Source organism: Photinus pyralis, unplaced genomic scaffold (genome assembly GCF_008802855.1).
Source record: "Photinus pyralis isolate 1611_PpyrPB1 unplaced genomic scaffold, Ppyr1.3 Ppyr1.4_LG10, whole genome shotgun sequence".
Classification (NCBI taxonomy): Eukaryota; Metazoa; Arthropoda; class Insecta; order Coleoptera; family Lampyridae; genus Photinus; species Photinus pyralis.
In genome coordinates, this window is record NW_022170250.1 from 17,089,816 (window position 1) to 17,104,004 (window position 14,189).

At 38.9% G+C, this 14,189-nt stretch overlaps 2 protein-coding genes across 2 annotated transcripts in view; both read left to right on the forward strand.

The window, feature by feature from the left end:
• LOC116161157 (flotillin-2) overlaps nucleotides 1-14,189 on the forward strand; it is a 376,423-nt gene that overhangs the window by 152,362 nt on the left and 209,872 nt on the right. The window lies entirely within an intron of this gene.
• Nucleotides 1-14,189, forward strand: part of LOC116161139 (glucose dehydrogenase [FAD, quinone]-like) — a 397,381-nt gene that overhangs the window by 103,355 nt on the left and 279,837 nt on the right. The gene's annotated exons all lie outside the window — the stretch shown is intronic.

The following is a 14,189-nucleotide window of genomic DNA, read 5'->3' on the forward strand; positions in this document are numbered from 1 at the left end:
GAATTTTGGGTTACTCTCAGCTTGAATTTGCATCAGACCAGTTTCCAAAAACTTAAAATAACTATTTCATGTACCTAGGCAGTAGTAATTACCCTCAAAACAAAATTATCAGGTACTTGAATAAGAAAGTAAGGCTCTAAAGGAAAGGGAAACTCTAAAGGAAAGGGAAACTCATTTTGAAGAAAATTGCAGGAATGAAACTAAGAAATAGAATTTAGGGTCACACTTAACTGGTACTTGCACCTGATCAGTTTTCAAAAACTCAAAATAAGTGTTTCATGTACTTACGCAGTACTAATTCCTCCCAATACACAATTAACAAGCACTTGAACAGGAAAGTGAGGCTCTAAAGCTAATTTTGCGTTTTAGTTTTGGAATACTGATCAAATGCAAATTCAGGTTGCGAATGACCCAACATTCTATTTTTCAGTTTCATTTCTGCAATTTACTTAAAAATTAGCTTCCCTTTACTTCAGAGGCTCACTTTCTTAATCAAGTACTTAATAATTGTGTGTAATTAGCACTACGTAGGCACATGATTCCATTTTTCAGTTTTAGTTCTGCAATTTACTTCAAAATGAGCCTACCTTCGCTTTAGGGCCTCACTTTCTTATTCTAGTACTTGATAATTTGGTATTGAGCGACACATTAGTACTGCGTAGGCACATGGTATAATTATTTTGAGTTTTTGGAGACTAACAGGTGCAAATTCCAGTTGAGACTGACCCAAAATTCTATTTTTCGGTTTCATTTCGGCAATTTACTTAAAAATGAGCTTCCGTTTGCTTTAGAGCCTCACTTTCTTATTCAATTACTTCATAACTTTGAATTGAGGGTAATTAGTACCACATAGGCACATGAACTAATTATTTTAAGACTTTGCAGACTGATCAGAAGCAAATTCAAGTTGAGAGTAATCCAAAATTCTATTTTTCATTTTCATTTCGGCGATTTACTTAAAAATTAGCTTCCCTTCACTTTAGAGCCTCACATTCTTATTTCATTATTGAATTTGCACCTGATCCGTAACCAAAAACTCATCAAGTGCTTGAATAAGAAAGTGAGGATCTAAAGCAAAAGGAAGTTCATTTTTAAGTAAATTTCGGAAATGAAAGTGTAGCATCTGATCAGTATCCAAAATCTCAAAATAATTACTTCATGTTCCTACGCAGTACTAATTAGTAATTACCAGGGTAATTACCCTTAATACAAAATTATCAAGTACTTGAATAATAAAGTCAGGCTCTCAAGCAAAGGGAAGTTCATTTTTTAAAGAAAATTGCCGAAATGAGACTGAAAAATAGAATTTTGAGTCACTCTCAACTGGAATTTGCACCTGATCAGTTTCCAAAAACTCAAAATAATATATAAGCACTAATTAAGCTCTATACAAAATTACAGAGCATTTGATAAAGCTCTAACGACATTGAGAATATCACTCAGAAGTTATCTGCCGAAATGGACATAAAAAATAGCTCCGTGAGCCTTTCTGAAAAGGAATTTGCATCTGGTCTGTATCGAAAAACGCGAGATAATTATTTGAGACAATTACGACGTATTGCACGGAAAGTGAGAACTTGAATACCCAAATGAGACATTAAAATCATTGGAAACCTGTGTATGATTGTGTTAAATAGAAATAACAATTCGAATTTAATGTAACCCCATCATTCAATTCAATCCCTAGGAAAAGATTGCCAAGTTGGCTTACTTTGTAAATTGCATCCCAAGAGTGAACTCTTGGACGGACTGTAGTAGATGAGTCATAGGATGAGCAATCGAACCATTATGAGACGAGGGTTCCAATGACCGCAAACTCAAAATTACTTCAACATTTTTTGACCCGTGTAGCTAACGAGGTAAAAAATGAACCGAGAAGTACGACGACTTCAAATCGGGACAAAAAATACACGAATTGAAAATTTTCAAAAAGAGTTCCTACCTTTCTACTCCGAGACAAGCACCAAAAAAACACTCCTCCATGGCCTCTCCAATCTGCGTGTTCACAAAATCGCAAAGTCCAAAAAAAAAACGAAACAATTTGGCACAAAAGAGCCACTCAAAACCACGGACGCGACGCGACTATCGACAAATTAAGTTACAATTTGGTCTTATCAGCCCGACCGAGCTCGTTTCTTTGTACACGTGGCAATCGAACGTTAAACAGGTGTCACAAGGTCTCATGCGATTATTAATGTTACTGGGCCGATTTATTAAATTCTTTCTTGGTCGTTTCGCCACTTTTTGATATGGCATTTTCTGAGCAAGGACGCATTTCAAAATTATATTCCGGTGCTTCAAAAATCTCTAATACCCCGTTTCACAATTTCCACTGTCCGTATAGAATTTTCCAAGTAATTAATTAAAAATCATTTTGATTGGAAGTACTTACCAGTCCAAATAATTATCTTAACGTTCCAAGAACAATAGGCAACTTATTTTGAAACGAGTACATTTTTTCGGGAAATTTAATGGGAAATGAATGAGAGATTTTCCAGGATGCCCCCAAATTAGGACGATCGTAAACGTGCGATTTTTCCGGGACGTCTTCGAATGCGGGTGATTAATAAGCGATTATTTCGGGACGTCGCTAGATGAGGGTAATTTACGAGTAATTTTTCCGGGGCATTTTAAAATGAGGATAATTAATGAGAGATTCTCCAGGATCCCCCCAAATTAGGACGATCATAAATGAGCGATTTTTCCGGAACGTGTTTGAATGAGGGTACTTAAAAAGCAATTTTTTCAGGACGTCGCTAACTGAGGGTAACTCGGAGTGTAATTTACGAGCAATTTCCGGTTCATTTTTAAATGAGGATGATTAATGAAAGATTTTCCAGGACGACCTTAAATAAGGACGATTATGAACCTGCGAATTTTCCGGGACGCCGCCGTTGGATGACATAATTACTGTGCGATTTTCCCAAGGCATTTTTGAATGAGGATAACTCGTGAGAGATTTTCCAGGATGCTTTTAAATAAGGACGATCATTAACGTGCGATTTTTCGGGGACGTCTTTCAATAAGGATAATCAATAAGAGATTTTCCCGGACGATTATTATCCTGCAAATTTTCCGGGACGCCCTTGGATAACAATAATTACTGTGCGATTTTCCCAAGGCATTTTTGAATGAGGATAACTCGTGAGAGATTTTCCAGGATGCTTTTAAATCAGGACGATCATTAACGTGCGATTTTTCGGGGAAGTCTTTCAATAAGCATAATTAATAAGAGATTTTCCCGGACGATTATTAACCTGCAAATTTTCCGGGACGCCCTTGGATGACAATAATTACTGTGCGATTTTCCCAAGGCATTTTTGAATGAGGATAACTCGTGAGAGATTTTCCAGGATGCTTTTAAATCAGGACGATCATTAACGTGCGATTTTTCGGGGACGTCTTTCAATAAGGATAATTAATAAGAGATTTTCCCGGACGAATATTATCCTGCAAATTTTCCGGGACGCCCTTGGATGACAATAATTACTGTGCGATTTTCCCAAGGCATTTTTGAATGAGGATAACTCGTGAGAGATTTTCCAGGATGCTTTTAAATCAGGACGATCATTAACGTGCGATTTTTCGGGGACGTCTTTCAATAAGGATAATTAATAAGAGATTTTCCCGGACGATTATTATCCTGCAAATTTTCCGGGACGCCCTTGGAGGACAATAATTACTGTGCGATTTTCCCAAGGCATTTTTGCATGAGGATAACTCGTGAGAGATTTTCCAGGATGCTTTTAAATAAGGACGATCATTAACGTGCGATTTTTCGGGGACGTCTTTCAATAAGGATAATTAATGAGAGATTTTCCAGGACGATTATTAACCTGCGAATTTTCCGGGACGCCCTTGGATGACAATGATTACTGTGCGATTTTCCCAAGGCATTTTTGAATGAGGATAACTCGTGAGAGATTTTCCAGGATGCTTTTAAATCAGGACGATCATTAACGTGCGATTTTTCGGGGACGTCTTTCAATAAGGATAATTAATAAGAGATTTTCCCGGACGATTATTATCCTGCAAATTTTCCGGGACGCCCTTGGAGGACAATAATTACTGTGCGATTTTCCCAAGGCATTTTTGCATGAGGATAACTCGTGAGAGATTTTCCAGGATGCTTTTAAATAAGGACGATCATTAACGTGCGATTTTTCGGGGACGTCTTTCAATAAGGATAATTAATGAGAGATTTTCCAGGACGATTATTAACCTGCGAATTTTCCGGGACGCCCTTGGATGACAATGATTACTGTGCGATTTTCCCAAGGCATTTTTGAATGAGGATAACTCGTGAGAGATTTTCCAGGATGCTTTTAAATCAGGACGATCATTAACGTGCGATTTTTCGGGGAAGTCTTTCAATAAGCATAATTAATGAGAGATTTTCCAGGACGATTATTAACCTGCGAATTTTCCGGGACGCCCTTGGATAACAATAATTACTGTGCGATTTTCCCAAGGCATTTTTGAATGAGGATAACTCGTGAGAGATTTTCCAGGATGCTTTTAAATAAGGACGATCATTAACGTGCGATTTTTCGGGGACGTCTTTGAATAAGGATAATTAATGAGAGATTTTCCAGGACGATTATTAACGTGCGAATTTTCCGGGACGCCTTTGGATAACAATAATTACTGTGCGATTTTCCCAAAGCATTTTTGAATGAGAATAACTCATGAGAGATTTTCCAGAATGCTTTTAAATAAGGACGATCACTAACGTGCGATTTTTCGGGGACGTCTTTCAATAAGGATAATTAATGAAAGATTTTCCAGGACGACTTTAAATAAGGACGATTATTAACCTGCGAATTTTCAGGGATAATTAATGAGAGATTTTCCAGGACGATTATTAACGTCCGAATTATCCGCGACGTCTTGAAATCAGGATTATTAATAAGCGATTTTTACAGAACATCGTTAAATGAGGACAATTAAGGAGATTTTCCAGGACCACCTCAAATAAGGACGATCACTAACGTGCGATTTTTCCAGTGCGTCTTTTGTATAAAGAAATTAATGAGATTTTCCAGGGCTACCTTAAATAATGAAGATTATAAACGTGCGATTTTTCCTGGACGTCTTCGAATGAGGGTAATTAATAAGCGATTTTTCCGGGACGTCGCTAAATGAGAGCAATTTTTCCGGGGCGTGTTTCAATAAGGACAATTAATGAGAGATTTTCCAGGATGCCCACAAATTAGGACGATCATAAACGTGCGAATTTTCCGGGACGTGTTTGAATGAGGGTAATTTACGGGCAATTTTTTCGGGGTATTTTTAAATGAGGATAATTTATGAGAGAATTTCCAGGAATTTTTTTGAATGAGAATAATTGATGTACGATTTTCTCGCGGTGTCTTTGAATGAGTGTAATGTAGCGTAAATTTGGTTACGTGATTTATTTATTTATTACCACTAATTAACAATAAATTTATATAAGTCTTGAAATGGATTAATTTATAACAGCAATTATAATTTATCACTCACAATTTGTAACATAACATCGCATCGATATTGGAAGTAAACGCAATTCGATTTGATTATATAGCAAACTCGAGTGTTCTCGAGTACTCCCGAATGTTCCCAAATACCCTAGAACAAAACACGTCACATTTCCCCGAAAGATTGCGTCACATCCGACGAATCTTTCATAGCGCGTCGATATCTTTTGGGATTTCTAGAATATTCGCTACAGTAATGAACGGGCAATTTTCCTGGACGTTTTCAAATAAGGATAACTATTAATCAATGATTTCCCCAGGAGGTCTTTGAATATGCAATTTTTCTGAGATGTTTTTGAATTAGGATAATTACTGTGCTATTTTTTTAGAACGCCGCCTAATTAAAATAATTAATGTGCAATTTGGCCTGAAGGTTCTCAATCATTAATCTGTGATTATCCTGGGACATCTTTGAATATGCATAATTACTGTGCAATTTTTCTGGGGTATCATTGAATAATGATAAATAATGTGCTATTTGGGGGGGGGGGGCGCTTAATTAGAATAATTAATGAGCGATTTTTCCTATACGTTTTCCAATACGGATAATTGATGTACTATTTTTTGGGACGCCGTATAATCAGGATACGAGTAATTAATGCACCCCGAATTGTTGATTTTTCTGACATATACCTTTTGTCTTAGGTACAAGAATTATTGATTTTTCTGAACGATGCTGTACTCACATGTTCGGAGCAGTATTTCCTCGTGCATCATATTCTCCTGATACACGAGTTAGTTAAAGGGGATAGAACTCCTGGTTTAGTAGGTTCTCCTGATATCAGTTGAACATTTACAATTTTTCTCCGTGAGACAATATTCGTATTAGGCGCACAGGTGCTTCTTCGTGCACTATATTCTCCTGATAGCCGATTTTTAGGGGAATTTTTTGAAAGAAAAAATCCCCTTATGTGATGGTTTTGTTCCGTCTGCCTGTTCCCCGTATAACTCGACAACGAAAAGAGACAGCGATGTCAAACCTTCGCCAATCGATTTCTACGAGTTCAAGGATCAGCGCTATTCAATAAGAGCCGGACCAAAAGTCTGGTTTCCGAACACAAGCTGAGTGGCAAAAAATTCCCCTACTGAAAATCGTAAGCGAATCTTCGTATTTTGTTTACAGTTGAACCGCAAATAATGCCACCCCTCTTACTCTAAGAGGAGACCACTTCTCAATTATTACCTAGGATCTGTTATTAGCAGAACATTTACAATTTTTTTCTGGAAGGCAATTTTTGTATTAGCAATACAAGTACTTTCTCGCGCATTATATTCTCCTGATACATGAATTGCTAAAAATTAAGGCGGAAATAGTTGTGTTGATTTATTCCTCCTGCTTGTTTGATACGTTTACCTGGTAACCGCAGAATGTTTACATTTTTTGTCTTCTAATGCAAGAGAGAGACAAAGTTCGATGCAATTTTTCTATCAGGAGCGCAGAATTTTTTCATTTTAGAGCTAAACATGGAGTACCATCTCAGCTCATTGTTTCTTCTTAGGATTGAACCAAGTAAGTACCGGGGGCACTGGTCCCGAAAGCATCAGAAAACGGACTGGTTGTATCAGGAGAACATAAGTACGCCCGCAATTGCTACAAATTGAAATATCAACCATTGAGCCCAAATGGAAAAGTACTATACGTAAATCCCTATTTCTACTTCTTAATAAAAGAACTGTATATTTAGACTTAAGTATGTTGTAATTTATATTTAGATGCCTACATCTGAAGTGGTGTACTTATGATATTCAATAAACCATCTTATGGGATCGTTTAAGGCAGTCTATGACGCGGTCCCGATGATTATACGCTGAGATGACCTATTCGCTTGAGTAGGGCAGGGTGTTGACGAAAAATAAAGGCCTTATTGCTAACAAAAAGAGTTAGGGGGTGAGCTTGACCTGCAGGGGTGTTCCCAGGGAGGGCAATACGAGGCATAATCGACGGTGGTTGATCTATTGGCCGTCAGTTCTAGTCCTAAGACTAAGACCCAACACGGTAATATCCTTTTTTTTTAAATACAATGCAATCCCTAGGATATCTTCCTCCTAAAACAAGTCAGAGTGTAAGATAGGTGCACGTGCACCTTTCTTCGTAACAGTTTCTTAAACGACAAACTCCTTGAATCCAATTGACATTTCGCAATCGAGAAACGTACTCGAATAGACGACGACTCTAACATGATTTCGTCGACCTTCTCCATTCGGTTCTTTGTAAATTAAAAAAAAAGTAAAAGCGAAACAGGCCATTTAAACCGTGAAGGTTGTCGATAAACAATAAACGTGACCATCGCCATGTAGCTTACCTAATAATGGATGAGAGTTCGAGAAAGCGCTACCACGGTCATTCTTTTTGGACAACAAACAGATGGTCTTCAATAAAAAAATTAAAGAACCATCTGCGTGACAATTATTGCTAATTGTTATGAGGAGTAGTTGTATTGTTTAATAGTAGACAGAGACACTGCCGCAATGTGTGTTGCCTACAATTAATTGAACTTTCAAAATGCCTCGGTAATCTTTATTGCTTTTTTTAATTACACTTAAGTGCTTGAAAGGTAAACTAATTAAGATTAAATGTCCCTCCCCCCCCCCACACGGTTCGTTATTAATTTTTAGAGGTATTTTCGTTATTAATTTTTAGATGTATTTTTAAAAAATATCTTTAGTAAGTAGTTGTTTTGAATTTCAAGTGTCTCATTGTATTTTTTTTATAATTTGCCAATAATTAGTTAATTGCCACTATGCACTCTCGCTGTAAATTACATAAAATAAGAGAGAAAACCAATAAACAATTTATATCCAATTCTTCTATAAATAGACACCAAATTCAAAAAGGGCAGTGTGGAATTAATTAAATTTACTTGAAAGTTTTTCCCCCATAGCAGAAACTCCGATTATGCAAATCGAGATACAATTGCAAGTATTCGCACGCACGCGACATTTCCGGAACAATGAGCCTTACTTTGCATAGACATAATCGCATTCGAAAGTTTCCGCTAATCAACAATGAATGGCCGATGAGAAACAAAACGGAAGTACAACTCCCCGAAATTCATCGTGTCGAGTAAACAATGGACGACATCTTCATTTCTTCTATTATCACAAAGCACGCCCATTACGAATAAAGACAATTAAGTAATTCCGTCGAGGAATTCGGTTAACGAACGCATAATTCTTTTTGACAAAAAAAAAGAAGCGTTAAAACGTGAGCTCGTTCACATTGAAGTGAAAGTAACAAACGTCCCACACTTGCTTTTCTTCGTTGCCCAAACGACGCTTGTCAACAAATCATTTAAATTACCTATGATGGATGCGCATAGCAAAATTCCTTTACCAAGTAGGAAATCTTCGAAAAGCCCCAGTTCAAGGTGAAGATTTCAATCTTTCTTGATCGAGAAGAAAACATCCCCAACGCCTTCTTCCGCTAAAACTAATACTCCCCTATTCTTTAATAGGTGAATTAGTAAATTTCCTGATTCATAGAATAGTAAATTTTTTTCAAAAAGTCGAGCTTCAGATCTTCTTTCGCTCCTGGCATCAGAAGTAATGCGCCGCTAACTTTCTAGCTCAAATACTCCACACATTTCAAGGTTTCTTCATTGAGTACTTCCGCATTTTTCCCATAAATCAATCTTCGCGACTTCTTTTACTCCTGGCACCAAAAACAGGGCGCCCCCTTTCTTCAAAAGTAGAGCTATTCAATTTGCGGCTAAAATACTCAACAGGCATCAAGGTTTCTTCATTGAGTACGGTCGCATTTTTTCCAGAAATTGATTTTCGATACTTCTTTTACTCCTGTCACCAAAAACAGTGTGCCTCGTTTCTTCCAAAGTAGAGCTATTCAATTTGCGATTAAAATACTCAACAAGCATCAAGGTTTCTTCATTGAGTACGGTCGTTTTTTTTTTCCAGAAATCGGTTTTTGTTACTTCTTTTACTCCTGTCACCAAAAACAATGTGCCTCCTTTCTTCAAAAGTAGAGCTATTCAATTTGCGGCTAAAATACTCAACAGGCATCAAGGTTTCCTCATTGAGTACGGTCGCATTTTTTTCGAGAAATCGATTTTCGTTACTTCTTTTACTCCTGTCACCAAAAACAGTGTGCCTCCTTTCTTCAAAAGTAGAGCTACTCAATTTGCGGCTAAAATACTTAACAGGCATCAAGGTTTCTTCATTGAGTACGGTCGCATTTTTTCCAGAAATCGATCTTCGTGACTTCTTTTACTCCTGTCACCAAAAACAGTGTGCCTCCTTTCTTCCAAAGTAGAGCTATTCAATTTGCGGCTAAAATACTCAACAGGCATCAAGGTTTCTTCATTGAGTACGGTCGTTTTTTTCCCATAAATCAATCTTCGCGACTTCTTTTACCCCTGGCACCAAAAACAGGGCGCCCCCTTTCTTCAAAAGTAGAGCTATTCAATTTGCGGCTAAAATACTTAACAGGCATCAAGGTTTCTTCATTGAGTACGGTCGCATTTTTTCCAGAAATCGATTTTCGTTACTTCTTTTACTCCTGTCACCAAAAACAGTGTGCCTCCTTTCTTCAAAAGTAGAGCTATTCAATTTGTGGCTAAAATACTCAACAGGCATCAAGGTTTCTTCATTGAGTACGGTCGCATTTTTTCCAGAAATCGATCTTCGTGACTTCTTTTACTCCTGTCACCAAAAACAGTGTGCCTCCTTTCTTCCAAAGTAGAGCTATTCAATTTGCGGCTAAAATACTCAACAGGCATCAAGGTTTCTTCATTGAGTACGGTCGCATTTTTTCCAGAAATCGATTTTCGTTACTTCTTTTACTCCTGTCACCAAAAATAGTGTGCCTCCTTTCTTCAAAAGTAGAGCTATTCAATTTGCGGCTAAAATACTCGACAGGCATCAAGGTTTCTTCATTGAGTACGGTTGCATTTTTTCCAGAAATCGATTTTCGTTACTTTTTTACTCCTGTCACCAAAAACAGTGTGCCTCCTTTCTTCAAGAGTAGAGCTATTCAATTTGCGGCTAAAATAGTCAACAGGCATCAAGGTTTCTTCATTGAGTACGGTCGCATTTTTCCCATAAATCAATCTTCGTGACTTCTTTTAGCCCTGGCACCAAAAACAGTGCGCCCCCTTTCTTCAAAACTAAACCGACTCCATTTCTGGCTAAAATACTCCACACATTTCAAGGTTTTCTTCATTGAGTACTGCCGCATTTTTCCCATAAATCAATCTTCGTGACTTCTTTTAGCCCTGGCACCAAAAACAGTGCGCCCCCTTTCTTCAAAACTAAACCGACTCCATTTCTGGCTAAAATACTCCACACATTTTAAGGTTTCTTCATTGAGTACTGCCGCATTTTTCCCATAAATCAATCTTCGTGACTTCTTTTACTCCTGGCACCAAAAACAGTGCGCCCCCTTTCTTCAAAACTAAACCGACTCCATTTCTGGCTAAAATACTCCACACATTTCAAGGTTTTCTTCATTGAGTACTGCCGCATTTTTCCCATAAATCAATCTTCGTGACTTCTTTTAGCCCTGGCACCAAAAACAGTGCGCCCCCTTTCTTCAAAACTAAACCGACTCCATTTCTGGCTAAAATACTCCACACATTTTAAGGTTTCTTCATTGAGTACTGCCGCATTTTTCCCATAAATCAATCTTCGTGACTTCTTTTACCCCTGGCACCAAAAACAGTGAGCCCCCTTTCTTCAAAACTAAACCGACTCCATTTCTGGCTAAAATACTCCACACATTTCAAGGTTTCTTCATTGAGTACTGCCGCATTTTTCCCATAAATCAATCATCGTGACTTCTTTTACCCCTGGCACCAAAACCAGTGCGCCCCCTTTCTTCAAAAGTAGAGCTATTCAATTTGCGGCTAAAATACTCAACAGGCATCAAGGTTTCTTCATTGAGCACGGTCGCATTTTTTGCAGAAATCGATTTTCGTTACTTCTTTTACTCCTGGCACCAAACACAGGGCGCCCCCTTTCTTCACAGGTAGAGCTATTCAATTTGCGGCTAAAATACTCAACAGGCATCAAGGTTTCTTCATTGAGTACGGTCGCATTTTTTCCAGAAATCGAGTTTCGTTACTTCTTTAACTCCTGTCACTAAAAACAGTGTGCCTCCTTTCTTCAAAAGTAGAGCTATTCAATTTGCGGCTAAAATACTCAACAGGCATCAAGGTTTCTTCATTGAGTACGGTTGCATTTTTTCCAGAAATAGATTTTCGTTACTTCTTTTACTCCTGTCACCAAAAACAGTGTGCCCCCTTTCTTCAAAAGTAGAGCTATTCAATTTGCGGCTAAAATACTCAACAGGCATCAAGGTTTCCTCATTGAGTACGGTCGCATTTTTTCGAGAAATCGATTTTCGTTACTTCTTTTACTCCTGTCACCAAAAACAGTGTGCCTCCTTTCTTCAAAAGTAGAGCTATTCAATTTGCGGCTAAAATACTCGACAGGCATCAAGGTTTCTTCACTGAGTACCGTCGCATTTTTCCCAAGTGCGTTCTCCCGCTTCTGGAATTAAAAATAGTACGCCCCCTTTCTTTAAAACCAGAGTTACTCAATTTCTGGATAAAATACCCCACAGATTTCATGCTTTCTTCAATCAGTATGGTCGCATTTTTCTAGCAATCGATCTTCGCGCCTTCTTCCGCTCCGGGCATTAAAAATAGTACGCTCCTTTTCTTCGAAACTAGAACTACTCAATTTCTGGGTAAAATACCCCACAGATTTCGTGCTTTCTTCAATGAGTATGGTCGCATTTTTCTAGAAATCGAACTTCGCGCCTTCTTCCGCTCCGGGCATCAAAAATAGTACGCTCCTTTTCTTCGAAACTAGAACTACTCAATTTCTGGGTAAAATACCCCACAGATTTCGTGCTTTCTTCAATGAGTATGGTCGCATTTTTCTAGAAATGGACCTTCGCGCCTTCTTTCGCTCCTGGCATCAAAAATAGTACGCTCCTTTTCTTCGAAACTAGAACTACTCAATTTCTGGGTAAAATACCCCACAGATTTCGTGCTTTCTTCAATGAGTATGGCCGCATTTTTCTAGAAATGGACCTTCGCGCCTTCTTTCGCTCCTGGCATCAAAAATAGTACGCTCCTTTTCTTCGAAACTAGAACTACTCAATTTCTGGGTAAAATACCCCACAGATTTCGTGCTTTCTTCAATGAGCATGGTCGCATTTTCCCAGAAATCGAACTTCGCGCCTTCTTCCGCTCCTGGCATCAAAAATAGTACGCTCCTTTTCTTCGAAACTAGAACTACTCAATTTCTGGGTAAAATACCCCACAGATTTCCCGCTTTCTTCAATGAGCATGGTCGCATTTTCCCAGAAATCGATCTTCGCGCCTTCTTCCGCTCCTGGCATCAAAAATAGTACGCTCCTTTTCTTCGAAACTAGAACTACTCAATTTCTGGGTAAAATACCCCACAGATTTCCCGCTTTCTTCAATGAGCATGGTCGCATTTTCCCAGAAATCGAACTTCGCGCCTTCTTCCGCTCCGGGCATCAAAAATAGTACGCTCCTTTTCTTCGAAACTAGAACTACTCAATTTCTGGGTAAAATACCCCACAGATTTCCCGCTTTCTTCAATGAGCATGGTCGCATTTTCCCAGAAATCGATCTTCGCGCCTTCTTCCGCTCCTGGCATCAAAAATAGTACGCTCCTTTTCTTCGAAACTAGAACTACTCAATTTCTGGGTAAAATACCCCACAGATTTCCCGCTTTCTTCAATGAGCATGGTCGCATTTTCCCAGAAATCGATCTTCGCGCCTTCTTCCGCTCCTGGCATCAAAAATAGTACGCTCCTTTTCTTTAAAACTAGAGTTACTCAATTTCTGGGTAAAATACCCCACAGATTTCGTGCTTTCTTCAATGAGCATGGTCGCATTTTCCCAGAAATCGATCTTCGCGCCTTCTTCCGCTCCTGGCATCAAAAATAGTACGCTCCTTTTCTTTAAAACTAGAGTTACTCAATTTCTGGGTAAAGCCAAAGAAGATTTGATGATACTTTTTTAAAGCGTCACATTGGGCTTCAGGGTGTACCGAATTCCGGAAAAAAACATAACACCGGGGGGGGGGGGGGGGGGGGGGGGGGGGGGTATTCTAGTACCCCGCAGTACATTACGAGATTTTCGTGCGTATGATTTCATGATTGTAGGGCGAGGGTCCTGTGATTTACGTTTAGTGTGGGAGGGGGGGGGTATTCTATACCCCTCAGGTCCACCGGTGCGACATTCTCTCCATGGTCCTTTTTTAAAGTATCACAATGGGCTTCGGGGTGTACCGAATTCCGGAAAAAACATAACACCGGGGGGTCTGGGGGGTATGGAATACCCCCCAGTACATTACGAGATTTTCGTGAGTATGATTTCATGATTGCAGGGAGAGGGTCCTGGGATTTTCGTTTAGTGTGGGAGGGGGGGTATTCTATACCCCGCAGTTCATTACGAGATTTTCGTGCGTATGATTTCATGATTGTAGGGAGAGGGTCCTGGGATTTTCGTTTAGTGTGGGAGGGGGGAGGGGGGGTCGTATTCTATAACCCCCCAGGTCCTCCGGTGCGACATTCTCTTGATGGTCCTTTTTTAAAGTATCACAATGGGCTTCAGGGTGTACCTAATTCCGGAAAATCATAACACCGGGGGGTGTGGGGAGTATTCCAATGCCCCCAGG